Source organism: Acanthochromis polyacanthus, chromosome 1 (genome assembly GCF_021347895.1).
Source record: "Acanthochromis polyacanthus isolate Apoly-LR-REF ecotype Palm Island chromosome 1, KAUST_Apoly_ChrSc, whole genome shotgun sequence".
Taxonomy (NCBI): domain Eukaryota; kingdom Metazoa; phylum Chordata; class Actinopteri; family Pomacentridae; genus Acanthochromis; species Acanthochromis polyacanthus.
In genome coordinates this window covers 3,000,869-3,021,072 of record NC_067113.1, presented here as the reverse complement: position 1 = coordinate 3,021,072, position 20,204 = coordinate 3,000,869, and positions in this window count along the sequence as shown.

Sequence of the window (20,204 nt, the reverse complement as noted above, 5' to 3'; positions counted from 1 at the left end):
TTTGTTTAATCTGTACATGCTTCCTCTCGGTCAGCTAATATCCATGAATAATGTGTCCTACCACAATTATGCAGACGACACTCAGATCTATGTGTCACTCACTGCAGGAGAACATGAACCTGTAGATTTACTTTGTCGCTGTATCGAACAAATCAGTGTTTGGATGCAAAACAACTTTCTCCAGTTAAATTCAGATAAAACTGAGATCATTGTTTTTGGCCCAAAACAGCAAAGAGAAAGTGCTATCAGTTATCTAGAGTCTCTCTCTCTACAACCAAAAAAATCAAGTTAGAAATCTGGGAGTAATTATGGACTCGGACCTGAAGTTCACCAGCCACATTAAGTCAATAACATCTACAGCCTTTTTCCATCTGAAAAACATTGCAAAAATCAGAGGAATAATATCTAAACCAGACTTAGAGAGGCTGATCCATGCATTTGTCTCCAGTAGGTTAGATTACTGTAACGGTCTGTTCACTGGACTCTCCAAACAAGGTTTAGGACAGCTACAATCCATCCAAAATGCTGCAGCTCGAATCCTGACTAGAACCAGGAAATATGACCATATTACTCCAGTACTCAGGTCTCTGCACTGGATCCCTGTAGCTCAGAGAATAGACTTTAAAACAGCTCTGCTAGTGTACAAGTCTCTTCATGGTCTAGCTCCAAAGTATATCTCTGATTTGTTAGTTCCATATGAACCATCTCGAACTCTGAGAAGTTCAGGACGAGGTCTCCTTGAGGAGCCCAGAGTCAGGACTAAACACGGTGAGGCTTCCTTTCAGTTTCATGCGGCTAGAGTCTGGAACAGTCTTCCTGAAGATCTGAGAAAGGCCTCTGATGTAGCAATGTTTAAATCCGGGCTGAAAACAGTTCTGTTTAACTGTGCATATTACAACTAAAAGTATTTTATCTGCACTCTTTGCTTTTAATGTGATTAATAATGTTTTTATTTCTCTATTTATCTTTTATCTATTGTGATTTTATGAAACTGTAAAGCACTGTGAATTGCCTTGTGTATGAATTGTGCTCTATAAATAAATTTGCCTTTGCCTTGCCTTGCCTTGCCTTCTTCATGGCGAGCAAACACACTTTATGTTCATTTCCACCATCTACTGGGTTGGAGTGTTCATCAGTGTTACTGGTATGCCAGAAATTAGCGAGAAAGGTGCAGTTAAATCCATTATTTTTTAATCACGCTTTTTTCTTTAATTAATTGAAATTAATAAGTTAAAGTCCCAGCCCTAATAAAGATTTGAATTGCCTATTATTTTGCACATATTCATAGGGTTAGGTTAATGTAATTTCATTTTCTCTGTAGCAGTTCATTGATTTCATAAATATAACACATTATAGCTTTTTGTTTTAATATAAATAGCATAAAGATAATGATATATGCAGTGTTATCTTCATTTTAACCCTTGGATGCATGGCCAACCAATACCTACACTCTTCCATGGGTGGGGTCAAAAATGACCCCAATTGAAATCAATGCATTTTTGCAATAAACTTGAGACATTTCTTTCATGTTGGTTAGACATTATATATTGTGTTCAACAAAAGAGTATTTTCAGTTTTGATATGTTCTTTCTTCACTTCTAATTCAAATTTTATCACATAACAATCACGGAAACGGTATCAAAACATGTTTAATCTTCCTCCGTATTTTAAAACAGACAGAGGGACACATAAATTAACATTCAGTAACAATAATCAATAACATTCATAACAATAATAACATTCAATAACATTCATTCAACATTCATGTTCAGACACAAACATGTCTCTTCTCACTCTTCACAGCTTTCACGGACTATTTTCTTGTGGCTGTGACCATTGCAGACAGGGCTTTTGCATTTCCAACAGAAGTTGGTGGCTTTGCGGTCTTCGCACACACACACACACACTAACCCATTAGGTAGCCTATTATATGATCATCGATTATTCAATGGTGTGTGTGTGTGTGTGTGTGTGTGTGTGAGAGAGTGTGTGTGTTTGTGTTAGCTAACAATACTTTAGCTATCAATCCTGTTAGCTAAGATACTGTGTAATAACAGTGTAACAACAGTGTATGAGTGTATGTGTGTGTGTGCGTGCGTGCATGCGTGTGTGTGTGTGATTCTGTTAGCTAACAATACTGTTTGCTCATAATAATGTTAGTTAACAGTATTGTTAGCTAACAGTATTGCTAGCTAACCAGAAACTAGGCAAATTTCACAGATATTCACATAAAATTCACATATTCTGTCAATGAAAAATAAGTTCATAAATGGAGATAATACTTACATGTATAATGCTGTGCAAAAATGACCTCCTAGGTGGTGGAACTGCTGACATCAGTTGTATGAGGGACAGTAAATGTTTATTTACACTCACAGTTGCCAAGAACCAATGTTAAGTGAAATATCCCATTGGAAATACTTGGGGTCATTTTTGACCCCGCCCATGGAAGAGTGGGGTACTGATACAAAAACTGAATTTTTTTTTAATTAATGAAAAAATGAATAAAAATGCAAATGGCATCATGTCACAAACATGTTTTATGAGGAATACCTGGAATATGAAAATATCGAAACTTTTAATCTTAAAGATATTAAGGAATAACAACCTCTGGGCTCAATTTTGACCCCACCTATGCATCCTAGGGTTAAATGTCAAAAGAGTTTTGTGGCTCCCGGTGTTTTCTTTTCTGTGGAAAATGCGTCCAAATGGCTCTTTGAGTGTTTAACGTTGATGACCCCTGGGGCCTATTTCACGAAGCAGGTTTAGTGAAAACTCGGAGTTTGTTAACCCTGAAATGAGGGAAACTCAGAGTTTTCCATTTCACGAAGCGAGGTAACTCTAACCAGGGAATGTGGGGTAACTCGAGCCTGTTTCACAAAGAGGGGTAACTTCAACTCTCGGTCAGTTACCGCAGTAACAGACTCTATGACTCTAACCTGCTCGCCAGCAGGTTTATCTGAGAAAACCTCGAGTTTCTCTCTGTCTCCGCCCTCTTTCAGCCACACACACTGTTTCATTTCCTCATTCATTCAGTCAGTAAGCGAGCGAGTTTTGGCGTAGAACAGCTTTTATTAACGATCCAGTGGATAAAGGAGCAGCATTACTGCACAGATAATTAAATATTCGTCGGTAGATTGTTATCAGACCGCGCATAAATGTTCTCGCATTTCCGGACAAGTATCGGTTTGAGCGGTACCGTTTTATAATCGTTTCAAGTCCATAATCTACATAAACTACCTAATCCGTCCTTACATTTACATTACCAGCCGCAGTCATGCTCTCACATCCAGCAGATATTGTGTGTTGCGCTGCGGTTCTTTGCAAATGGAAGTTTTTATATAATGTCAGAGATGCAGAGCACTACAGTAAGACAACTGTATGCAGGACAGTCAGAAAAGTTTTCCTGGCTCTGAAATGACTTTTACTCGTCATTGTGGTTTTCCTGGACACAAACCTGTCAGAGCATCAAGGAGGATCCATGGGATTGCAGGTGAATGATGTAGAGATCTGTTAAATTCATTTTAAATCATATTCTGTTAATGACATTGTACTGCAGCCTCAGACTGGGATTAGTCATTTTAATTTCTTTTAGGATTTCTCAGTGTAATTGGCTGCATAGATGCACACACATCCCCATCACAGCTCCCTCACATCATGAACAGGAAGTCCATTCACAGCATAAATGTGCAGGTAGGCTACAGGTAGACTGACTACTGTTTCTAAATGTTAAAGACTGCATCATAGTTCAACATCTGTCATTCTCTGCACTGTCCAGATCATATGTGATGCTGCATACATCATTTCTAATGTGGAGGCCAAGTGGTCTGGGTCTGTTCATGACTCCAGGATTTATGGAGAGTCTAACCTGAGCAACAGACTGCAGCGTGGTCAGCAGCATAAAGATTTTCACAATAGAATTCTCTTGTCTCCCTCCTTTAATATACTCTGATGTATCCACTATACATTACAGGAGAGTTTGATGGGCTTCTGCTGAGTGACAGGGGTTACCATGCCAACCCAGGCTGATGACCTCATACCCTGACCCTGAACCAGGCCCCCAACAGAACTTCAACCGGACTCACTGCAGGACCAGAGCCCGGGTGGAGATGACCATAGGCCTGCTGAAAGCCCGTTTCCAGCGCCTACGTCACCTCAGGGTGACCCCTGAGAGGGCCTGTGATATTACTGTGGCATCTGTTGTTCTTCATAATATTACCACTATTAGAGGAGAGCAACACCCTGCCCTACAAACTGAAGACCCAGATGATGAGCCCATCCACCTGCAGCTATCCAGGACAGCAGAGCAGTCAGAGACACCGTATGCAATAATCACTTTAGAGTTTAAGTCACCATCATCACCACCACAGCAAATAAAGACATGATACACATTTCATTTGGTCTTCTTTATTTCCTACAAATAAAAGAGATAGTTCAGTTCATGTTCCAATAGTTAACATAATTCACCTGTGACCATCACCTCTAACTTGTGCTCCAGTATTTCAATTTCCAGATCTGCCCTCCTAATCTGTTTTTTGGATTTTTCTCAGCAAATGCAGTTTGTAAATCCGTTTTACTGATAACTGGGAATACATAGAGGACATTAAATTATACAGTTGCACATGAATTCCACAGAATGAACCTCTGGTGTTTCCTGAACATCCATCTCACTGTGTCAGTCTGTGCAGTGGAAGCTGAGGAACCATCCTGCTGCTGTCCAGCCATGCTCTGTTAAAAAAGATGAGAATGTGCAATACTTCAGTGTAGGCTAAATGTCACACTCTATATTCCACCCAAAATCTGAATGAGAAGAGAACTATCAGTAACATACCTCTGTATGCCTTTCTGGATCCCCCTCTGTAAAGGCAGCAGACACACTTTCATCCTCTTCATCCTAGATCAGTGACATGTTTCAGTACATTTAAACTACCATTTGGATAAATCTTTGGAGTGTTGACTACTTACAATTACAAGGTGTGTGTATATATATATATATATATATATATATGCATCCATGGCATTTTATACCACCGTTTTACAGGCATCTGCTTTCTTTCTGTTGGCTGAGCAGAAGTCTATGTTAGTTTAAATAGGCTTAATTATTTAACAGGACATGATATGGATGCAGACATTTAGGCTATGTGTGGATAAAACAACTGCACAGTCAAACAGCCACTTAATATTTAGGCTACTTTACAATGTAAAACATGATCAACATGAAGTACCTCCATGAGATAATGCTGAGGTCTGACCTGTTTGAACAATGTTTTTATATTTCATCTTAAGCTGATGCCCCGTCGGGATTTCACCTAAATGAAATAACTTACTAGGCTGCCATTCAGACAGTTATTCCCTGCAATATTATTATGATTACAAAGGACTACATTTAAACTTACGCATTGATCCGGGCAGCAGTGTTCTCTACGCCGTCTCCCTCTCTTTTGCAGCTGCAGCGGTGTTGCACTTCTTTCTAAAAACGTGTTCAAACTCACCATATGAGCGCGTTAAAAACTTCCAGTTCAAAAACGCAGCCTTTCGCTTCCCTGTTTCCATGGTGACTCGTCGAATCGGGGTTCCATTGATGCTGTCTTTTCAGACTTGCGGTGCACGCGCGTAACTCCGGGTCAAACTACTCAGAGTTGATTAACCCAACTCAAATCAGCCGTTGTGAAACCGAAAACTCCGAGTTTTCTATCTCAGAGTAGATCAACTCAGAGTTGTGGAAGAAACTCAGAGTTTGTAAAACCTGCTTCGTGAAATAGGCCCCTGGAGTAGGTGATCAGAATGACACCAAACACAATACGTTCATCTCATATGGTTCCTGAGATTAAAAAAAATAAATAAATGAAGGGTGTAAATGTGACCAGGTCCAAACAAATTGCAAAAATAAACCTCAAGGTCTGGGATCACCACCATTAATGTGCGGTGTCCTGGTTCGGAGTTTAAAGACCAAGAGATTTACACTAAAAATTTCTAAGTCTTAGGCAGCAGAGAAATGAAACACACACATCCGATTCGCCTCTTTTCAAATATTATTATTCAACCATCTTCAAAATTTTCTTTGTTTCCCTAACAACACACAAAAAAAAAACGTCTGGCCAGAAGAATATATTTGCTGCAGCTTTCCGTCTTTTCATTCTGTTGTGCTCAACGAATTATCATTTCATGTTACCTATAGCGGTTTCACTCTCCGTCACGACGGTAGGAACAGAACAAACCCCCACTGAAGCAGGATATCAGTGATCCACAACCTGCTCCAGAACATCAGCGCTCCACAGCTGCTCCAGACGGTTGGCGATCCAAACTGCTCCAGAAGATCGGTGATCCCAAAGCTGCTCCCTAAGGTCTGCGGTCCAAAACTGCTCCAGACGATCGGCGGGCCAACCGAGCGCAGTCGCACCAGCACACACACACCTCGCGGCAGTCCAGTCTATTGCACTATTGCACACAAATAATATTTTCAGACACAAATACCGGTAAGTTCCTGGTCGGTCCCATCTATCCCTGCTACGAAGAGCTGCGGTCATGTCTACCTCCCTCTACATCCAACATGGAAAAAGAACGTGGACAACGGAGTACCGCTACAACCCCAGCTACAACAGACTAGGCTAACCGTTCTACATGTCCATGTGCACGCTAAAAACTGAGCTCGCACACCGCTAATTCAATAACTGGCCAAACAACTTTTAAAACAGCTTGGACAAAATTCAAAACAAGTTTACTTAGTAAAAGTCCATACATTTTCTATATAAGTATACCCATTTATTTATTTATTTATTCATTTAACAAACTCAACGTCCATACAAAAGAACAAATAAAAAGAAACAGACACACAGTTATAAAAGGCACTGATACCAATGCTTCCACAGCAACTTCACAGTATGCGCTATGATTAAACGGTAACATTTAAATTTTCAAACGAATTATAAATGACACGAGAATGATTTACATGAGCTTACCTATTGCACACAAATAATATTTTCAGACACAAACTCCGGTAAGTCCCCGGTCGGTCCCGTCTATCCATGCTACAAAGAGCTGCGGTCACATCTACCTCCCTCTACGTCCAACATGGAAAAGAACGTAGACAGCGGAGTACCGCTGCCACCTACTGACAGCTACCACCAACCGTTCATCACTGCTGCAAAACTGTCAAAAATAACAACAGTTCATAATGCAAAGAATTGGATGACCTCACCAGGAATTTTATGTCTAAAACAGTGCAATAGGAAGCTCACATCATTTCAACCACTCAATATATACCATTTTAACCTCTGGAATGTGTTACATATTTAATATTTACTCAAAACCATACTTATTTATAAAAATAAACTAATAACCATGTACAAAACATATGAAGTCTTTGTTTTTGTTTAGTTTTTTTGTTAGAGATAGAAATTTCTAGGTGGGTTACATAAACATAAGAACAAACTTATACATTGTAGACTTGAGGCTATATGGAAGTAAACTTATAACATGTCTAAACAAACAAGCACATATATTCAATAAAAAGAAAATCAAGACCTAAGAAGTATATATGCTTACAGTAAAAAGTCTCTTTTGCCTTTATGGCTGTGGTCTGTGACAGAGAGGAGGGTGTCTGTGTATCATGAGTGTGCATCTTCCACAAACACTTCAGATTCAAGGTGCTCTTCTTCCATACTGGTCCTGATCAATCTTGTATCAGAGACTGAGTCCAGATCATCGCTCCGGTGATGCTGCATTTCCTTAATGTTCTGATTTATAAACTATTCAATTTCTTCCTGCTGTTACTGACCCGTTGTTCTGCCATCCGCCGAACCATGATTGGGCAGGATCAGGTAGCGCTAGCCGGCTTAGCTTCGTGCAACTCGTTAATGGTAACAGCCAATATAATTCAGGAAAAACTTTGCAGGGCGAGAATGAGACACTTTGTTGAACCGGCAGCAACTGTCCACACTTACAGTTCATCCAGGGTACACTGGCTTCTCACACTTGCCTTCTATGACTGGCTATATCGCCATGGTGCAGCTCTCTATGCCTCCGCTTCTACACTCGTCTCTGCAACAATAACACCACCACTGCGGTCCCCCTTACATCACCTTCATTTGCACGCATACACACATTCACACATTCACACACACGCACTACCTACCGAGGTTAAAGGAGAGCAGGCTTGGTCTGCAACACTGCATACCAAGTTCTTTGTGTTAGGTAGGGTGATCAGAGTGACCATGAAGACTGCAAATCCTCTTTTGCAGAGTTGTGGTTTTCCTCAAAGTTGACACTTTATGACCTTTGTCAGATTCTGGTTGAGGTAGAAGGCATCCTGCTGTCTCCAAGAGAGCTGTTAGTGGTCCTTTATTAGTAAACATCCGCTCAGCAGATGTTCCATTTGGAGGTGAATTTTGGGTTAGCTGTCTTCTGAAATTATGTCTTACCAAATTTAGAGTTTTGGGAAATGGTCTTTGGATCTTTGTCTTTTGCTCTGGAATGTTCTGCTTCTCTGTACGCTACACTCTTTTATGCTGCTATAACTCCTCTGACCCACTGAAACATGAACACAGGACCTCTGGGGATGTCCTGTGACAATGGGATAGTGACAGTGAACTCTGTGTCCTGTGGGTTGCAGACTGGGATCCACCTAGATCAATCCTACCCTGGCACATCCCACAGATGCTCACTAAGATTTGGATCTAGAGAGTGTGATCTTGCGTGAACACCTTAGCTCTGTCGTGTTCCCTCTGCCACTCCTGAGCAGTTTTTGCAGTGTGTCGGGGTGCATCAGTGTAGTTAAAAGCTGACTGAGGTGATGTGTTTTATGGCTTTTCAGGCTCAAAACCGAGCCAAAAACTTATTTCAATAGCATTTATTGACTTTTTTTCATTGTGTAGCAGGTTTCTGTCAACTCTACGATGGCCTGTTCTTCTCTATGTCAAATTTCTGAGCTGAACTGCTTCGTGCTAGTACTTATAGCAGAACTGCTCTGTTACGAGGCACAACAAACTGAACTGTCTGTGTCTGTTTCACCTGTGACCTTCTGTCTGGTTTGCAATTCCACTTAGTGCCACAGAGTGGAGTGTCAAACAAATAATCTGTAAAAGAGGTCAGGTGAGAGGTCAGATTAAATATCAGCAGGACCTTATTAGAGACTACCATGAGGATATTCCAGGACAGCTGGTTCAAGATTCTGCTCTCCATGCGCACACAGTATAGGTGTGTGAGTGTGTGCATGTGGTGATGTGATAAAGTGAGGATACATGAGGTTAATTCTTTACAGGCGGATTGTAGGGTTACTGAGGTTGGAAAAATAAATTAACTCTATTAACTTTAATTAACTTAAGGCCTTGCTCATTTTGTCTCTTCCTCTCTCTCTCACACACACACACACACACGCACACACACACACACACACACACGTGAAAAGAAAAAAACACAGTCTTTGTGGGTTTTCAGTGCAAATTTCCTACAATGCATATATACACATGGAACAAAGATTTGTTTTTTTCTACTTATTTATAGCAGAAGTTCACATACACATACCTTATGCAAATATATATATATATTCAATATTCATTGCAAACAAAAACAAAACCGAAAAAATAACACCAAAAATGCATTTAATGTGCCTCAGAATCATTATATATCACATGGTTCTTCAGTATCTAAGTAGTCCAGTTATAGCGGTGGGTGCATTCAAGGGTACAATGCCAACAGGAGCTTCCAGCAGCTCTGTCAGTATACCTTTAATAATCCTTTTGTGTAAACTGTAAAAGCAAATAAATGATTATTATTAGATAATAGTAATCATTTACTTCCTTTTACATTTTATACATCAGAAAATGCAAATAGAAGGGGAAAAATGTTAAAAATACCAACCCAAGCAGCAAAATTCAGTTAATTGTGTTCAGGGACACTCTATATATCTCATGTACAGACAAATACAGATAAGATGATTAGAATAAAACTTAGTGTATTCCAAGATTATCTTTCAAAATCCCCTTCAAGAGCGCATTAAGTCAACACATAAATAATAAAACCATTATCTCAAAGATGCCTTAAGCTTGCATAGTTTAGGAGCTTAGTTATTAACAAGTTGCAACCTTAAGTTTGTTCATCCTTTGTTTTGGAAATTCCAATAAACCAACACTGGGTGATTTTCGTGACACTGAAGACAAATTAAATCTATTTTATATGAGACCAGAGGACTTGGATTAAACCAGGGGTGTCCAAACTTTTTTCACTGAGGGCCACATGCATAAAAATATAGGAGGGGCTGGGCCACTTACTAGAAATTAGGTATATAGCCTTAACTTTAGTGTATTAAAGTTAGAAAAATCAATTAAAAGTGGTCAAATATGTTATATTGTTGAATATAATTAAAGACAAAACTGCCTTCATCACAGCTTTCCATAAATGGATCTTTACTGATTTATTCAGAAAAAAGCTTTAGTAGCTCATTCTCAGAACAGCAGCCTCAGATTTATTCTTAGAAGATTTACAGTGCAGAGAAAAAATAATAAAGGGGAAAATGGGACAGGTAAATTTCAAGCTTGTTTTTTTTTTTAAGTTACTAGGCTTAGCAGCAGACCTATTAACATTCGTTTGAAACGGTTATCAACATTAACAGACTGAACTGGACTTAATAACAGGAGTGCATATAATTTTAGGAATTTATTCTTGTGAGTATCAGCTGTGCTGGGTATGTAAATCTGGCCATGCAGCTGCGGTGCTGATCCGACACCACTCGTGCCAAAAATCCAGACAAATGTCACTTGATCAAGGAGCAAATCTGCATCAGATGAGATCAGCTGACTTTGCGTGTGCAGTGTGTGCGCTGTGCACAGCGGTGTGTACTCTGTATGACAACAAGAAAAACGCCCATTTTGTCCCATTTTGTCCCATTTTGTAAATTGAGTCTGACACAGCTTCAAAAATATTCATATCCGTTGTTGGGCCTGACTCTTAAGATCAAGCAGTTTCTGTGTAACTCCAAAGTTCTCGTCAACTCCCCGCAAAAAAATTAACAGCTGTGGGGTGTCTGTGGCATCAGTGCTCTCATCGCATGTGATGGAGTAAAAATCAAAAGCACACGCTTTATCAGGCAGTTTAATGTTGGCTGACAAGTCTTCAATGCGTCGCACAATTGTATTTCTGGACATGCTGTCCTGCACTTTCTCCGGGCACACTATTTCGGCAACTTTAACGAGGCAGTGTTTTATGAGGTCTCCATCTGAGAAAGGCTTGCCATGTCTTGCGATGAGTTGGGCAACCTCGTAGCTGGCTATTGTAGCATTTTCCAGGACTTTTTGAGCACGAAAAAAATACTGATGCTGACCCTGTAGGATAGCTACCGTTTGCTTTGCTTTCTGCTCTCGCTCAGCACCAGTGTAGGATGCATAGGCCTGATGTTTGGTTTCATAATGACGTCGTACATTATACTCTTTCATAACTGCCAAAGTTTCAGTGCAGATCAAACAGACACACTTCCCCTTGAATTCTTTGAAGAAATATTCACTCTCCCACCGTGTCTGAAATTTTCTGCACTCACTTTCTACTTTTCGCTTCTTTGGTTCTGCCATGTTTAGTAACTTGTGGTAAATTTCTTCTGTGATTGTCCTTTTTGGTGGAGCAACTGCCTTGATCAACAGTAGCTCCCCCTGGTGTTAAAACTAAGAAGTGCAATACACTCAGGCAAAAGTTGAAGTGCGGGCCATATTCTATTCTATTTCTAAAATTTCTTGCGAGCCAATTAAAAATGGACCGCGGGCCGTAGTTTGGACACCCCTGGATTAAACAGTGGGTGACAGTAATACGCCGTCCTGACAGTACAGTTTTAAGTAAAATGTAGCCTCTGGGTTGATAGTTTCAGTAAAAAGTGCACTGCAGCAATCTAGACACTGGAGATAAGGACATGGGTTAGCTTTTCCCCACCTTTCTGGCTGAGAAATGACTGAAGCTTGGGAATATTTCTCAAATGGAATAAGACTGATGGGGAACCAATGACCAAAGATCCAAGCTTTTCAGTTACAGAAGCTCTTTTGGTCTTGGAATCCAGTGAAAGTATATATTTTTTCTTTAGCTTCAAGAAGTTGTACTACTTAGGGCCTCCAGACGGACTCGCTAGGAGTGTACTGAAACCTTATTTTTAGACTCTAGAAGGTTCGTTGAAAGGACTAGATGTTACAATCCCTGGTGTTTGCACCACTTCTAATTCGGAAGTTCTTGATGGCTGCTATAAGGTTTTACCAGTGGGACACATCATCAGTTGTGTACCTCAGCGTCACGGGGTGTTTCGGCCAATTATCGCAATACGCCCTCTGCTGAGGCAGGCCCACCAAAGGTTGATCAAGCCTGGGTTTGTGTCCTGTGGTTAGCTGTTCAGCTTAGCAGCCCAGGTAGTGTCGCTCCTCTTCAGCCACAGGCAATGGCTTGTCCTCTCGGCGGTGTAGGCCAGCACTTTGATAGCTTTTCTGTGAGCCTGTCCCCTGACTTCGACCTCCCTAAGGTCTTCCGCTGTTGTGTTGGCTACGAAACCCCTACACCCCACCTTCACCGGGCACACCCTTATCTTCCAGCCTCTGTCCTCTGCCTCAGCTGCTAGGTTGGAGTAGCACAGCTTCTTATGCTCATACTCTTCTTCGATGGCATCTTTCCAGGGAACTGTCAGTTCTATGATGCAGGCGAACTGGCGGGAATTAGACCAGAGGATGAGGTGTGGTCGCAGGGTAGTTGTTGCAATCTCTGAAGGGAAAATGAGCCTCTGATCTAGGTTGACTCGCATATGCTATTTCCTGGCTGCATTCAGTGGGGTCAGGTCAGGGTTTGAGGAGCTGATCCTTGGCTTGTCCCCATCCCGAACACACAATAGTTGGTGTCGGTGCACATCCAGGTTGTTGAGAGGTTGAGCGTTGATGGATACTCTCCTACACTTGATTTTACTGGCTAGACACCCGAGGACCTGGTTATGGCTCCAGGTGTATCTGTCTTGAGTGAAGCTTGTCCTACAGCCTACCAAAATGTGTTTGAGTGTTGCAGGTGTTGTACACAGGGGGGAAGATGGGTCCTTTCCAAGCCATAGCTGCAGATTTGTGGGAGAGGGCAGCACATCATATGTAGTTCGGACAATGAAGCTTAGCATGTTGGATTCCATGCCCCAGAGGTCGCTCCATGTGAGTTTTCTCTTCTCGATGCCCTCCCACCTCATCCAGCGGCCCTGTTTGGCTTGTGCTATGGCTTTGGAGCATCTGGCTGCTTCCTCCTGTCTCTGCACCTCCTCTACCACCATAGTTCAATGTTTGGTTGCAGATGCATTTTGCCAGAGGGGTGTTACAGCTCCAAAGCCAAAGCCAAAGCCTCCTATGCCTTGTTGGATGTGGCCCACCACGTCACGATGGAGGAGAGCAGATTCGTCCTGGAACACAGCTGTGGTTGGGGTCTACTTCTTCACTGTAGCCAGGGTAGATGCAGCGCCTTCACCACAGGGTCTCGAGGGTCGGTGAGGGACATGTCCAGCCTCACCTTGGCACACTTGAAGTCTTCAACCAGACTAGAAATTGGTAGTGACAGGGCTCCACCACTGTAGACTCCAACGCAACTGAGGTATTTGGGAAGTATACAGAAACATATAGCTATGTTTTATCAGCATAACTATTAATGTTATCATTTAGAAAGGCTTCATTCAGGTGAAGCATGTAAACCAAAATGCATGGGACGATGACAACTTCCCAAGAACGATATTATGTGATATAATTGTGATAGCTGACCAAAATGTGAAATAACACAAGCTAACTACTGCTACTGGGATTCTTGCTGCAACTCACAGATAATTTTTTGTTGATGAGGAATGAACATATCATTAAAAGCAGAAGGCTATTCCAATACAAGACCCTTAAAATTAATTCTGTATTTAACAGAGTCAGACTATAAATAATAGGGCAGCTTAAAAGTGAAGAATAATTAAGGCAAAATTCCCTTTATGTGTTTTTTTTTTTTTTTTTTTTTACTACAAGGCTCAGAATGTTCCATCAGCCCAGTTTTTTTTTCTTTTTAAAGCCCTGTATAGTTTCACATTTAGATTAGTACTGGGTAGAAACAGCTAACACGAGTCTGCCCTAAAAAATCTCCTCACTGTCCGAACAGAACATTAACATTAACTAACACATTAGGTGGATTTCCTCTGCAGGGGTGATGCAGACATGAGATGGTGTGATATTTTACAGGAATGTCAATGCAGTAAGCCCTTTCAGCCTTTTACTTTCCATTGGGGTGTATTGTTCAACAGCTTATGTGCCAAAATAATGACTTAAAGAACAATGGAGGTTTGTTATGTTATGTTTATATGATGATATTTATGTTGTTGATGGTGATGTTAAAGAAGAAAAGATTGCTACTCAGCAAGGAGAGTGCTGAGAAAGGGCACTTATTCATCTTTTAGTTTAGGTAAGAATTTTGTGTTTTCTGACTTTTTTTAGGTGCCATTCAGAAGGATCTGGAGGAGATACTTAAATCTACCCAGAATATATCCCTGAAAGAGTTTCAACAGAGGCGTTTCTTATGGTCAAAACACACACAAAGGTTTAGGTCACCCTGAAATGACCTGCAAGGTCCTTCAGCGAGAAATGGCCTGTTGTATTTAGCTTTTTTGGACCCGAACTGTGCTTCCAGCCTCAATGTTAAACCTGTTTGTCTCATAGCTCTAAAATATTTCTCCAAAGTGCCGTACTACTGCTACTCTGTTTTATAGAATAGAATAGAATAGAATAGAATTACTTTATTTTCTTTTCCAAGTAAAAACAGAAATTCACCTTTTGTTATGGCTGAAAGACAAAATTTAAAAAAGCACACACTCAAATATTTAAAACATCCTCATACTCTAAAAACACAGTGTAATAAATAAAACAAATAAAACATATAAGATAACTAAAAACACTAAAAACACAGGGCAACTTATTTTGTGTTATTGAGAACAGCTATTGCAGAGGGGATGAAATATTTTTTGTAAATTTTTTCCTGGCCAGCGGGGTTCTGTAGCGTTTGCCTGATGGCAGCAGTATGAAGGAGTGGTGGAGGGGAAGTGAGGGGTCCTCAGTGATGAGGGTGGCTTTCCTCATCACTGAGCGTCCATACAGTTCACATGCGGGGGGGTTGGGCTTTTTGAGTGATTTTACTGGCCTGAATTATTATTCAGAAGAGTTTTGTTTTGTGTTTGATGGTAAGGAAGTTGTACCAAGCTGAGATGTTAGAGGTGAGGATGGATTCAATGAGTGATTACGAGGGTTAAAATGTCTTTTCTGATATTGAAAGAACAGAGTTTTGTGAACAAGTGGAGCTGCTCAGTGTGTTTGTGAACAGAGTTCGTGTGTTGGCCAAAGGACAGGCAGGTGTCAATCTCCATCCCAAGATATTTAAAAGTTTCCACCTGCTCCATAGACAGACCCTGGATCCTCAGGGGTTGGAACAGCTCTGGGCTTTTTCCTAAAGACCCATAGCATAGTTCTTTAGTCTTTAAAATGTTGAGTTCCAGTGAACTTCCAGCAAAGGTTTGAACCGGGGTGTGAACCTCTTGCTGGTATTGAGTCAGGGCCTGAGTGTTGGTGATATGTGCCACCAGGGCCATATATCATCTGCATATTTATTGAGCTTCAGTCCCTCCCTGTTACAGGTGATGTTGCTGGTGTATGCAGAGAACAGGACCGGCAACAAAACACAGCCCTGGGGAAGCCCTGTTTCTAAAACCATTGTACTGGATTTAAAGCCATTTAAAAACACATGCTGTGGTCTGTCTATTAAAAAGTCCTTCCCATCCATAAAATCAGTGTGGGTGAAGCTGGAGGTCAGAGAGGTGATGTAGCAGGGTGTTGTTATTTACAGTGCTAAAAGCTGATGAAAAGTTCATGAATTAAATCCTTGTGTGGGGGTGTGTGGAGTCCAGTTGTTTAGTGACTGTATCTAAAAGAGTGAGACTTGCATCATCAGTACCTCTTTTTGTTTTGTAGACAAACTGGAGTGGATCCTACAAGCTCACCCAACAGCTGATGACATACAACTCCCTCCGTGCATTTACATAGGATGGATGTCATCGCCACTGGTCTGTAGTCCTTCAGGTCTGTCAGTTTTGTGTGTTTGGGAATAGGAATGATGGTGGATTCCTTCCACTGTTTTAAAACGATGCCTGAGTCCAAGAGGTGCTGAAAAAATCTGGTAAACACTCTACTTAGCTGAATGGAACAGTCCTTCAGTACCCTGCCCCTGAGCCTGTCTGGGTCAGCAGCTTTGTTGGGGTTTACTTTGCATAGGATGGAGGTTACCAGGTGTTCATTGATGGTGAGGGCTTGTGTTGGGGGACTGAGGGGTGCTGGGATCTAGGTGATTGATGAGATATTCCTGTTAAAATGGGTGAAGAAGATGTTGAGTTGTTCCGCAAGAGAGGCGGGGTCTAGACAGTAAACCACTGCAGGCTTGGATGATCTGCCTATCATGATGTTGAGACCCTGCCATGCCTCTCTTACATTTCCTGATGTTTTTTTTTTAACCTTGTCCTTGTACCTGATTTTAGCCAACTTGGCCTTCCTCCAGTATTCTTTCTGTAGCTCCCTCATTCCGGCTTTGTCACCTTGGTGGAAAGCCTTTTGCTTTTCCACTGAACAGGCTTTCATGTCTTTGGTGACCCATTTCTTTTTGTTTGGGGGGATGGTTACCTGTTCAGTTTGGGTGACAGTTTCTTCACAGAAGATAATGTATGAGGTGAGTACATCAGAAAGTCTGCTAAAATCATCCCCACACTCATTAAAAACATGTCCCAATCTGTTAGCTCAAAACAGCCCTTTAGTGTACATTTGAAAAGGCATCTAATGTCATCATTGAAAACTGAATGCAGTCCTTTGGAAAGGTGGATGCGTATAGATCATGGATGTATAAATACAAAAGACTGACTTCCCCGCACACAAGTAGCTAGCTTCTTCTGGAGAGAGATTCGTCATTGGTGTGGACACCTGTCACTCAAACATGCCCGACAAATGGAGAAGCATCCGCCCACTGTGGGATGTTTGTGTCAAAATGATTCAATCGCAAAAACAGGCTTCAAAACTTTTTCATTTCGATCGGAAAAAAAGGTGTTTGAATGCTAAAACAAAGTCGAAACACTCCGAACACTTTTTTTTTGTTTTTTTGCTTTGATTGAATTGAATTGAAAATTTGATTGAAGTTATATCTTTTGTGATTAAGTAATAAAGAAACAAACATCCTACTCATTTTATGGCTCAAATCCAAAAATATGACTTCAATCAGAAAATATATTTTCAGTCAAATAAAAACTGAATTCAATAATGAAAAAATTTCAATCAAAGAAAAAACGTGTCCGAATGCATTTGTTTTTTAGTCTCAAATATTTTTTTCTATTGGGAAAACGTTTTTTCTTTGATTGAATTTTTTTTTACTATTATTGAAGTGACCTTTTTTTAATTGAAAACATTTTTTGAGGTTGGGGCTGCTTTTGTTTTCATTGAGTAATAAAGAAACAAATGTCCTACCCATAATATGGCTCAAATCCAAAAATATGACTTCAATCAAAAAATGTATTTTCAACAAAAAAAAAATTCTATCAAAGAAAAAACGTGTTTATATGCAATTTTTTGGGTCTCAAATATTTTTTTTGGTTTGAACAAGTTTTTTCTTTGATTGAAAACGTTCTTTTTATTGAAGTGAAGTTTTTTTCTGATTGAAAACATGTTTTGCGATTGGAGCAACTTTTTTTTCGATTGAACAATAAACAAATTTACCTTCATACATATGATACTGAGAACAGTGATTAAGAGCAGGTCACACACACACACACACACACACACACACACACACACACACACACACACACACACACACACACACACACACACACACAGTATCAGCCGGTGTATTAGCCTTGACCTAGTAATGAGGTTGAACCAACAAGGTTTGCCCTGAAGGAATTAACAGTCTTAACAGTCAAAGTGAGGACACAACGTGCCACTTGTCTGGCTACTAGTCCCAATGTGTGTGTGTGTGTGTGTGCGTGTGTGTTATTTCTTTCATTCCTCAGCTTCTTATAGGGTCAACTGTGACTAAACCACCCTGTCTCCAGATTTGCAAACACTCTATTGTGTGTGTGCGTGCGCGCGTGTGTGTGTGTGTGTTGGAGGATGAACTCGATAGTCTCCCAGCAGGTGCAGGGTGGTGAGGTTACACTGACTGTTCTCAGGTTGAGTGGCGTTTCGAAGTGATAAACAACTCTGTGGGTTGATGTGGGAGCAAACTGTAGCACCCATGGGTGAAAGTGAGGTCAGAATAGACAGCTCTTGTAAAACTGCTGGAGTTTACCTTGAGGAATAAACACAAATGTACAGTTTGCACTGTGAAAACATTGTCCAAACTCTGCTCTGTTTAATGTGGATTCCATTTGTTAAGAAAGCTTCAAACTTAAATATAACTTCAATACTTGTAACCTGAAAGACGTCCAGGTGACAAGAATAAAATTTAATGAAGACATCAAGCCTTCGTAAATAAGAAAAAGAAGAAAAAAGAAAACAAAATCTTGAGTTTATTGATAGTACCAATATCTCAAAAGCTTCTGACACCTCTTTTTTGAACTATTTAAGCCATTCCTTGTGTGTAAAATCTTCCAGATCACACATAATCTTTGGTTTTCATGCTGCCGCTGCCATGTGTAATTTCCACCAATAGTTTGTAGGAAATATGAATTATGAATTATGAATTACGAATTATGAAGCACTCGTTATGAAATGGGGCATCACTCTACAAATGTAGAGAAATAAAATAACTGGTAATGGATTAATTCAGTTGAACAGTCTAATATCTGAATGTCGGAATTCTAAGAAATAGTGACCCAGGCTGTACACACAGAAATGCCAAAAACGGTAATTTTGGTCTAAATGAAAGATATTTATTGACTAAAACTAATAACAAAACAGTGATTAATACAGTAATAAGTATAATGGGTGTTTATGTGTGAGATAATAAGTGTGTGTGTGTATGTGTGTGTGTTAATTATTCAGATTTGCATTTCTAACTAGGATTATGGACTGAGTAATCAGACCGCTGAAGGTATGACGAGATGATTAATAATTTGGAAAATGAACGACTGATAAGTGACTAAACGGAGTTATTAAAGAAGATTTCGGAAGCTATTTAAGGAAGATTTCAAGCTATTTTAAGACGTCAACCCAATAATTCAGATCACACCAATGTGTTTGCTGGCTTACTTTGTTGGAGAATGGCTGCTCAGAGGTTCGGCTGGGACAACGTGGCCTTGAACGGAACTTAACTTCAATCCTTGGTGAATCCCCGAGTCATGAAGTCTGTCGCTATGGCAACGTCTTGGCGTCCTGCCTGCTGATGCTTTTGAGCGCCTTTGGTTCGGTTCAACTCAGCTGGGTGGATCTCAGCAGATGGTGGAGAGAAAGCCAGAACAGTTCGTCTTTCTTTTGGGGTTGACTTGACCGAAAAATGGCTTGAAAAAAAAAGGTAGGCTCTCGTTCTATGGGTCAGCAGGTTTAGCTGGAAAAAGTAGCAGACCTGTGACCGGAGCCGCTGCACAATGGGAAGAATAAAACTGGAACGGGATCGAATTGGTTCTCATCAAAAATCGCCGGTAAACAAAAATGTAGCTCTATTTGTTCAGGTAGTGAGCGAAGATATCTATTCTTTGATTAAAAGAAAAATGATTAAGGGTCGTGGTTAGCAGAGGCCCGCTCTGTAACCAGGATAAGCTTCAGAGTAAAGAGAAAAAAGAAAAGGCGCCAAAGGAAAAACAAAAGAATCGCTCAACGTAGTTTCTGAAAGCGAGTTAGGAAGGAAGAGCGTAAGAGGAAGAGAGAGCGTAAAATGGCTGGTTTTAAGAGATTTCTCCAAACGGAGGCGGGGAAGCTGACGGCTGAGCGCAGCTTCCTTTGAATCTGGGTGCCTCCCACTTTGGGAGGGGAGAGGTGAAACCAGATCAAATAAGGATTAAAAATATTAAAACGCGCAAAAAGAACGATCTGTTTACTCCTCCATGATCCTTACAATATATTTTATTCATTATACAAGCTAGTCTAAGAATATGTGAGTTCTAGTTTCTATTTATATGTTCGTGTGCATTCTAATGGTTATTATATGTATCACAGTGAAAACAGATTAATATAACATACATATTGTGAACAATAGAACAGTTTTCCATGTCTTGGTAACCT